The 9,817-nt window shown below is 47.7% G+C and overlaps 2 protein-coding genes across 7 annotated transcripts in view; one reads left to right on the forward strand and one right to left on the reverse strand.

The window, feature by feature from the left end:
* Positions 1 to 9,817, reverse strand: part of ASTN2 (astrotactin 2) — an 874,784-nt gene that overhangs the window by 202,659 nt on the left and 662,308 nt on the right. The gene's annotated exons all lie outside the window — the stretch shown is intronic.
* Positions 1 to 9,817, forward strand: part of TRIM32 (tripartite motif containing 32) — a 32,842-nt gene that overhangs the window by 18,013 nt on the left and 5,012 nt on the right. The window contains exon 1 of one of the 6 annotated variants that reach the window (XM_042912378.1): positions 1,915 to 1,933. The exons of 1 other annotated variant lie outside the window; for it this stretch is intronic. The gene's annotated coding sequence lies outside the window, so the exon portion shown is untranslated. Of the gene's footprint in view, positions 1 to 1,914; positions 1,934 to 2,244; positions 2,294 to 2,498; positions 2,584 to 9,817 lie in introns of those variants that run through there. 4 more of the 6 variants (XM_042912375.1, XM_042912374.1, XM_042912377.1 and 1 more) reach the window with 4 other exon arrangements.

The raw sequence follows: 9,817 nt of genomic DNA on the forward strand, positions 1-9,817 counted from the left end.
CCCCAGCCTCTAACATGGGGGGCTGATAGAAGTACTCCCCAGTTCCCTATCCAGAAAGGTTTCTTGCCATCCTGGTGAAACAGGCCACTCCGACTCTCCAACATGGCAGAAACTCAGGACAGAGGGCAATTCCTGCTGTTCCCTGGCATTGCTGCCCAGAAGAGCTCATTGGAGTGTCTTTGTCTTGACAGGATCATGCTCTGTGGTCAGAATAATAGCCACAATTTGCCCCACGATCCTTGAATTCCTAAGCATTGTCATCTCTCCTTCTCTTTTGATTCTTATGAATAATCCTCAATAAAATAGAAAGCTAGCTCCCATAATAAAATGTGAGTAGTCTTTGTATGGTGGTTCAGAGCAGGTCCATGGGCCTAACTGGCCTCGGTTTGTATCTCAGTCCTGTCACTTCCTAGGAGGCTAAGGTAGGCAAGCAAGTTAGTCCCGCTGAGTCTCAGATGCCTCTCTGTAAGATGGACCTACTAATCTCTACTTGAATCATTGCTGTGGCAATTGTTATATGTGACCGTAACTACGAAGTGTTTGGTATACTGCTGATGTTCGAAAAATGGTCCCCTTTTACTCAACTGACTCCCTGAGTCATTCTGCAGCTTGAGTAAGTGTAGGTCAGACAGGAAATGCAGTTCCCTTAAAATCACATTTCTGAGTCTCACTCACTCAGCAACTCTTATGTGCTGGGCACTGTGCTAACAGATGCAAGCATTCCTCCTCCCTTGGCCCTGGAAGGTTCTGTTGCACCTGCTGGCTGACTGCCAGTTTTGAGCAAAATCTGCCCCAGGGCCCTTCAGTCCCCAGCTGGGCTCCCTCTTCAGTCCACTCCTGACTCAACTTTTTCCTGGTCTGTCTGGTCAAAACCCTGGGTAGCTATGAACTGCAAATATATCCTTGAGGTCTAAATAGCTTCTGAACTCTATGTCAATCCAGGCATCCAGCCCCAGGTCTGTTCAAAGCATGCCGTAAGTATGCCAACTCAGTCTCCCTTTGCCCTCAATATTTGAAATGCTGGGCACTAGGGCTTCTGAGAGCAGCTGTCTAAAGATTGTAAGAGCTAATTATATTTTTAAAAAATACTCTTAATTAAGTGCAAACGATTATGTATTCATAATTTTGGTTAATCCTCATAGCAAAACGTATGTCCATTTAGAAATAAAGAAATGGGCCAAGAGGTTAAGCAAGATTATTAGGGTGGGTTCTCATCTAGTCTTGGGTCCCAATCTCTGTTTTATCCTTGTGAACACGTGGCCTTACTGTGTAACCATCTGGGTGTCAGTTGCTTATCTAACAGGGTGGTTATGAGAATTAAGGGACTACGCATGGGAAGTGCTTAGCTGCAGCCAGACACCAAGTGCTCAGAGGTGGTAGCTGAGTTCTTGTTTCCGTTGTATTATCATTGTGCAGGGTCATATACCTACGTGGTATTTCCAATTCAGGACCATGCAACCTCACCCCCTGTCCCTGCGCCTACACTGTACCACGTGGTCTGCTGCACCAGCAGGTACTGGACCTGGAACTGCCTCAGGGGCCACAGGTGCTCAGCAGCCGAAGGCCTGACTGGCTGTACTGTGGGCTTCCTGGAGGGCGCTTTGCGTTGCAGGGGCAGCAGGTGCAGAGCGCGGTCCCCTATATACCTCTGTTGCGGCCTCCCCACCGAGCAAGGCAAAGACTCCTCTCCCTTGAGCACTAGGTCCATCGCATGAACTAGAGTCTAGGCAGCCGCGTGTCCCAGGGAGAAACACGGAGCCCCAGAAACTTGCTCTGTAAGCGAGTCCAGCCTCCGCGCCCGCCCCCGGGGGAAGCTGTACTCTTCTCCTGGTCACTCCCTCACATGCGCTGGCCGCACTTCCGAGACGCCCTTCTGCCAGGAGCCCAGGCTCTGCTGAGGCCCGTTCCTGGACGTCACGGGTCAGCGAAGCGGGTAACGCACATATTGGAATCAGACACGAGTTCTGACTTAGCTCCGGACTCGCTGAGGGAACCTGGGCGGGCCGCTTTCATCTCAGTTTCCCTGTCCGCTCAAGGGGGGACACAAAGCGGACGCGCGCGTTCCTAGGTCCCCACGTTCCCAGCTGGGAGCTAGCTTCTACTCCGCCCCTGAGCTACGGACGCTCGGGTCCGTGTGACTACAAGCCCCAGCATGCCCCGGGGGCGGGGCGCAGTGACGGACAGACGGCTGTGCGAATTAGCGCCCGCCAAGGGGCGTGCGGCGGCGCGTGCGCAGAGGGCGGCGGGCGGGTGGGCTGGCGGCGGTGGACGCGTTGGAGCCGCGGGCGGTCAGGTAAGGGGCGGGAAGGAGGGTCCGGGACTGGGGACCGTGGCCTGAGTCGCGGGCCGTGGCTTAGCGGCGGGGCGGGGGGCCGCGCTGGCGTGCAGCGGCCGGCCCACGCCCGACTGGCAGGGTCTGCGGACCGGATCTGGGGGGCAGGACCAGGGTGGGGGTGGGGCTGCGAGGGACAGGCTCGGGAGGGATCCGAAGGGGCAGAGGAGCTCAGAGGAGATGCAGATCCGCTGGGAGGGGAGCGAGGGCCTCTCTCAGAATACCCGGTGCAGCATCTCGGGAGGCCTGAGGTAATGTGGGGGTCCTCGAGGAAAGAGGGGTGCAGCATCTGGGAGATGGGAGGGCATCTGAAGGCCCTGGAGGCATCGGGGGTGCAGAATTTCGGAAATAAAAAGGAACTGGGGGGCTCTGATGAGGTTTGGGGTGCCGCATCTCAGGAGGTTTGAGGCAGTCTGGGGTCACCATGCATTTGAGGGGCCAAAACCTGAGATCAGAGAGAGCAGGGCCTGGGGAGGAAGCGTTTTCCAGATGAGATCTGGGGAAAATTGAGGGCGTGAGTTCTTGGGGGAATCAGTGGGAGGCAGTATCTTGTTAGCAAGGAGAGATCAAGCTGAGGTTTGAAGGCAGCACATGACATGGGGTGGATAAAAGGGGAAGGAACCAGGTTTGAGGCCGGCAGACTGCCTGATGGAATGCAGGAGTTGGGGGCTCAGATTGAGGCGGGGCACAGAAGTCTGGGGTGTGCAGTTGGGATGCTGTGCTGGGATGCAGGGCTGAAGGCTGCAGCGATTTGGAAACAGATGAAAGGATCTATGTCAGAGGCATTTGGGGCACATGAGTAAAGAATTGGTAAGGGCTGCAATACAGAGCCCAAAAGGCTGAATTGTCTGTTGTAAGACGGTTGGGATTTAGGGAGGGTTGAGGAGACAGGCTGGAGACATACTAACTGGGTTATAGAATGAAAGGGCTCTAAGGACCCTGAATAGGTTTATGGATTGGTGTCTCGGGCTGCTAAAGGAATTTTCCTGAAGTCTGCATGGGAGGCAAAGGGAGTACTATACTAGAGTCCCAAGGCCCTGGGGGGTAGTATGTGAGTGGACTTGAGTGTGTGGAGTTTAGCAGAGTTCAGGGGTTCAGCAGCAGAGCCAGAAATCTTCAGGGATCAGGACTCCTGAAGGAGCCTGACTCTCCACGGGAGGGGCAAAATCCCCCTCCCTCCCTAACCAGGATTGCTTATCACAGGGCAACTATGGCACTGCCAGTAACTCTGAACCCAGCCTGGGCTGCTGCAAGGGGTAGGCTTGGGAGGAGACAGTGGTTAAAGGAGGCGGAAAGCAAGAAAGGAAACCGTTCAAGGTCATCTGCCTAAGTATTCCTTCCCCTGCCCCTCCGAGCTGTGATTGCAGATAGTATGGGAGACCTCCAGGGGATGAGTAGAACAAGACCTCAGGCCTTACCGTCCTTATCAGTTACATAAGTAGACTGAATTAATCCTGAATAAGGTCCACTACAGCTCCAAGAGGCAGTGACTCTGTGAGTGAGGTGTTTGGGCTGGAAAAGAATGACAGGAAGAGGGGAACACTGAGCATTTAGTCCTGCACCAGGTTCTAAAGAGAGGGTTCCTAATGAGACATGTGCAATACCTGGAAACGTTTTCGGCCCACACGGTTGGGGTACGGGGGACCACTGGCCTCCAGTAGGCAGACGCCAAGGAAACTGTTAAACATTGTACAGTGCACCGGTCAGTCCCCACAACAAAGAATTATCTGGCCCAAAAATGTCAGCAGTGCCAAAGCTGAGGACCTCTGCGCAGGAGTCAGATGTTCTGGATTCAAATCCTGGCTCTCTGTCTTCCCTCCTTTGTCATCTTGAATGAATTACTTAACCTCCCTGCGCTTGGCTCTTCATCTGTAAAATGGAATTGATCACAGGACGACATCATAGATGACCGTGAAGCTTCAGTGAGAGACACCAGAGTGCTTCGTGTCTGGTGCACAGCAAGCATGCAAAATTTAGTAATGTGTAATTTTTATATGTGCTTTCTTACTCAGTTTTCCTCACAGCACTAGTCAACAGGCCCTACCATATCCAGTTTTACACGTGAGGCAGCTAAGGCTTGGGAAGTGACTTGTTTAAGGTTCCATAACTAGGGTGGCAGAGCTAGGCTCATACTCAGATCTCTGTAGCCTGTAACCCTGCATATTCCCTCTTTCCTTGCTGGGGCCTGCTTAGTCTTACTGTCTCAGCCCCTTCCCCTCTAATGAAAGAACTGCCCATGAGTATTGCTGAATATCAAATTGCACTCGAAAGGGGACAAAACTATCTCAATTAGGTAGGGAGTAGCCCTGGACTTTGTTCTGGATTTGCTCTTAGACCAGGACCAGTGGGCAGATAAGGGGAGGAGCCTGAAGTTAGACGGGATGAGGTGCTAGGGACTGAAGGGTGAGGTGTGGAGGCCGCTGGCTTGAAAAAAACACTTCACAGCAGAGACTGAAGCCGAAGGCAGTCACGCTCTGGAAAGTAACTCCTGGTTCTAAATGATCTCTTGGGTTTCTTTCCCCTGGGACAGAGTAACAGCATTTGCTCTGTCAGCTCCAGGAGGACAAGCTATGGCACTGCTGAAGCCAGTTCAGGAACACAGTAGGACTGCATCAGAAGGCAAGAGATTTAGCTGGGATAGTCATACGCACCGCTATGGAAAACGTGATAGGAATTGAATCAGCCTGGGAATCAGAGGCTTCAAGTCCAAAATCCCTCCTCTGCTGCTAATTTACTAGGTGACCTTGGACAGACACTTCTTAGCAGCCTCAATCTATTAAAAATAAGAATAGCAACCATTTACTGTTTATTATGTGCATTGACTCAGTTAATCCTGCCAACATTGTAGATGTTATTCCATATTTTGTAGATGAGAAAACTAATAGGTTAAATGCTTTACCTAAGGCTTCATAGCACAGCGGGATGTGAGCCCAGGTCTGTCTGACTCCTAAGTTATATTATACTAGTTTCATTAGAATGGCTTCTCCAACATTTAAACCCTGTGCACCTGTGTCTGGAGAGTTTGGTAGTTAGGTTTACAAAGCCCTTTGGGTAGATCACTGTCCCTGCACACTGACATGCTGCCTCTGTGACAGTCCTTCCATTTTGTCCTTTTGGTATAACAATTTGATTTAAAAATCATTCCTAGGTGCCTTTACCAACCTCTCAGCCAAACTGCCTAGAGCCAGTGGTAGCCTCATCAGCTAGGGAACCGTAACGGATGTTTTGAGTTGATGTGGTTTTATGACTGGGAGTTAACACACCTGGATTTGAATCTCAGTTCTACTACCTACCAGCTTTGAGACTCTGTGTCCTTATTTATGAAGAGGAATAACAAACATGTATTTCACAGTGATTACGAGAATAGGAGATGATGTATAAAAGATGCCTGACATCCAATAAATGGTAGTTTTATAAGAGCACTTCTAAGAGGAAGGCATTGCTAGAACGGAACTGAGGGTTGCTTTGCCAAATTTCAGTGACCCTAAGCAGCCCCTGCCAGTCTCCCCCCAACTCCCATCCCCTCCTCTACCTTTCCCAGGATCTGCTTCCTGATCCTTTCATCAAAAGCTCACGGTTAAGTGAACATGTGTTGTATGTAGATAAAGCAACTGGAAGAGGGGTAGGTGAGTCGAGATGAGTTGGAGGTCCTCTGAGAAAGGACTGTTGGTTTTTCCCATATTCAAGATTCTTTGTCACATTGGCAGCATTGGTATTAACCCAAACGTTTGTGGAAGATATAAGGGAATCTTTCCAGCGCCTGCTGTTTTAGAAGAGGAAGAAAAGTGTCTTTCCAGCAAACTCTATTATTGGTTTAACCTATTCTTGACATACTTTAGCTGAGGTTCCCTTTTCTACAAACATTTTCTTCTGAGTTGTTTTGTATGTCTCAGACTGGTACAGCTTTGGGGGGAAGTCATGCTTGTGTTTCCCTATAAGCTCCTACTTGTTGAGTTTCTCTTAGCTGTTGGCAGGTACCTTAAACGCCCTGTGTAAATAAACTTCAGACCCTCTTCCACACAAGATTAGGCAGGTGTCACGAGAGGACCTCCCTGACTTTGTTAAAATCGCTCCTGTTAGCACCTCCCAGAGAGCGACCATTGGGGGCCCGGAGATGGTTGTGTACTTGGTCAGCATTCCATTCAAACACAAGAGGAATACATACAGTTTAGAAAGGAAATGTGATAAGCCTTGCAAAACCACCCCCCTGCCAAACCAGAGGAGGGTGGCAGTGGAAGATGAACGTTTATGCTTTGTGAAAGGAAACGTAGTACTATTTTACATGTTTTCTGGTTTTTAGGTAAGTCGCTCTATTCATGTTTGGGTTTGTTCAAAATTATATCCCTAGTGTTTTTATGGGGCTAGACTCAGTGTGTGCTCAAGTAAAGATTTGTTTAATTAATTGCTTGAAGTTCTTCAGTTCTGCTGACGGCCTAAGCCCCCAAGGAGGTGACACATGTACGGCCTTTGGGCATCTCTAATCTTTTGATTCAGAGATCAGGTAAAAACTCTTTGGTGAAGGCTCAGAACTTTTACTTTTGAAACTTGAATATTTGGTATCTTCATACAGTATGCCTGTTGTAAAGTGCGTATTCTTTTCTTCTCATTGGCTGAGTAGTGGCTGCCCCTGCACTCTTATAAATACTGCACAGTTAATTGTATGCTTCCCTTGGTGCTATACTAAGTGTGTTATTCACATAATCCCATTTAATCTTTACAATAACCTTGTGAGGAAGCTACTGTTGTAAATCCCGTTTTCTTAGATAAACCAAGAACTAGAGAGGTTACTTAACTTGTCCAAGTCTCCACAGTGAGCAGTAGGGCCAGGATTGAAATCCAGAAAGCCTGATTCCTGAGCCCTCTTTCTTAGTCTGCATAATACTGGTCACCTCCAGTTCCTGTCTTTTAGTCCTCGTTCTGCCATATGATTAGCAAGTTCTCGATTTCTCTCTCCTGATCTCCGTTTACTCATCTATTTTACTCTTTGAGATCACTACTAATTCTAGCATTCCATGTTTAGTCCCGAGTAGAAGAAGCCTATTTTCTGGGCAAAAGAAGTTGTGAATTCATGTGGCAGTCAGTTTCTAGCATGAATACCTAGTGTCCTCAATCAAATTCTTTCAAAGCTGGCCAGTCTCTTTATTAATCTTCACGTGCTTTTATATGTCATGAAAAGAAAGACGTGTCACCCTTTGAAAATGTAGTTTATAAACTGAATGCTTGGTTTATACCAGTACAAGCTGTTGTTATTGTTAATACCATTGCTGGTTGTTACTAAAACTATGATAGATAGCAATTTTTCATTTCATACCTGCCGGTTTCCAGACTAGGCACTTCACATGCATTATCCTTAATTTCTTATTTTTTGTAAAGTAAGAAAACAAATTTGGTGAGGTTAAATAACTTACCTATTGTCCCACACCTTGAAAATGACAGTGCTGATTTGACCCCAGTTCTGTCTGACTTCAGGGTTCATGGGTTTCTGTTTGCTTTTTTGTTTTTTCCTGCTATCCTGGTTGTTTAAATCATGGACTGGGGAAAGCCTGGTGGTGCCAGAAACGGCTGGATTAGGCTAGGGTAGGACTGTAGAATTTTCCTGAGTCTTAAGGCAGCTGAAGCAAACACAGCTGAAGGGGTAGATTCTCACCTGAAGAGCTGGCCTGGTATCAGTAGGCAATGTGCAGTATTAATCATGAGATCAGAACAGTGATGGGAGAGTGCATGGGCTGAGGTGAGCAGTCAAGAGTTGAGAGTACAAAGACACAACAGGAAACATATTCAAGGTATCATGAAGTCAGACAACACTATTATAAAGAACGTGTTGGGGGTTCGTTCTGATTGGTTTTAGATTTTATAGCTCGCAGAAAATGGGCAGCTAACTTAGAGACTTGGGATGGTTAGACAGTTCCTGTCACCCATCTGGCCCTTTCATGGAAACTGAGTTTGAATTAACTTTCCATCTGAATCACTGTCAGTATTAACAGTAATGGTTAGATACACGCTTCTGGAGGAGAGGGAACGTATCTGCTTGTCACACAGAGCTCTGTGTCGGGCTAGGATCCTACTGAAGGCACTGTTCCCAGCTCCTAGAGATGGGAGACATAGTTTAGGCTTTTTCCAAGTCTGAGGTATATCCCTGATGCTTTAGTGATGGCAGCTCCAGCTTTCCTGGCAAAGCATGCCAGCATTAGAGTAGGAATCCTTGACATTCTCCTCTGCCTCAGAGAGCCTAGTGAAGCTGCAGGCAGCTGAGGTATTTTAGGATATGGATGTGGGCATAGTAAATTCATTTTTCAAAGTGGATGGCTTAGACAGGGCGGTAAGAAGCTTTTTAATTGAAGGAGGTGGTACGACATTCCAGAAAGCTGGGGAAAGAATTTGCTAGTATTTTTACAGGTTGGCAGGTTTGTTTAATTAGCTGATCTGCAGTGCCAGCTTTGGGAAGAACAGATGTCCCTTGCATTGTAAGGTGACATGCTCTTGATCTAAACACCAAATGTTGCCCTCAGTCTGTTGTCCCAGATGATGGAAGAAGGGACCGAAGCTATTGGTTTAGAACTAAGGTTTGCATGGATTCTGAGTTGAGGTTTCTATCAGCATTTCTCAACTACTGTGCCCAGACCCATGGCATTTAAGAAGTCAGTATTAAGTTTCAGATATTCACTTGAGACCTTATAGGTTCATGATACGTGATAATGTGTCATTTTGTTGAGACGTGGATTTGAATTATAATGGTTTGCCAGGCTGCTGTGTGAGAGTGGGTCACCCAGATAATAAATCAATATAGCCCATTTTATAGAAGCTGAATACCGTAACAATAGTATTGTTCTTTCTTATTTGTGGAGAAAAGGATATGCTATAAGACAGCGTTTCCCAGAGTATGGTCTGGAGAACACTTGTTAACAAGTGTTATTACACCAGTGGCGGGGGGCGGGGGGGGGGGGAAGCTTGAAGTAATTCTGGGTTAAGCAAAGTTAAAGGTTATCTGTACTGCATGGTTTCACCACGTGTGGGCTTTGTGACCCTGAGCCAGTGTTTCTGAGCCAGTGTTTCCTCATGGCAAAATGAGATAATAAAAACAGCACCTACTTTATAGGGGCATGAGGCAGATTAAATGAGATTAAGTATATGAAGCATCTAGTGTGGCATCCAGCACATAGAAGGTACTAGATGTATATTGGTTTCCCTTCCAGTAGAAGGGAAGTGGGATTTCAGAGAGGTTGGATTGCTTTTGGATACTGTGTGTGTCTGCTGTTGAGTACTTGTCAGATCGCGATGCAAAGCTAAATACGGGGAATTCTGTAATACGCATCTAGTACGCATCTCCGCATAGACGCCCTTTCTTCTGTATGCGTGGAGAAAGTTGATGGCATTTGCGGAGCTCTTCTCAGCTTGCTGCATTGTTCTTAAAACCCAGCTAACTTGCCCTCCTCTTCTCCTTGATGGCTGAGGATCTGCATTTCAGGACAGCACAGATGTGGCTGT

This window comes from Panthera leo, chromosome D4 (assembly GCF_018350215.1).
Source record: "Panthera leo isolate Ple1 chromosome D4, P.leo_Ple1_pat1.1, whole genome shotgun sequence".
Taxonomy (NCBI): Eukaryota; Metazoa; Chordata; class Mammalia; order Carnivora; family Felidae; genus Panthera; species Panthera leo.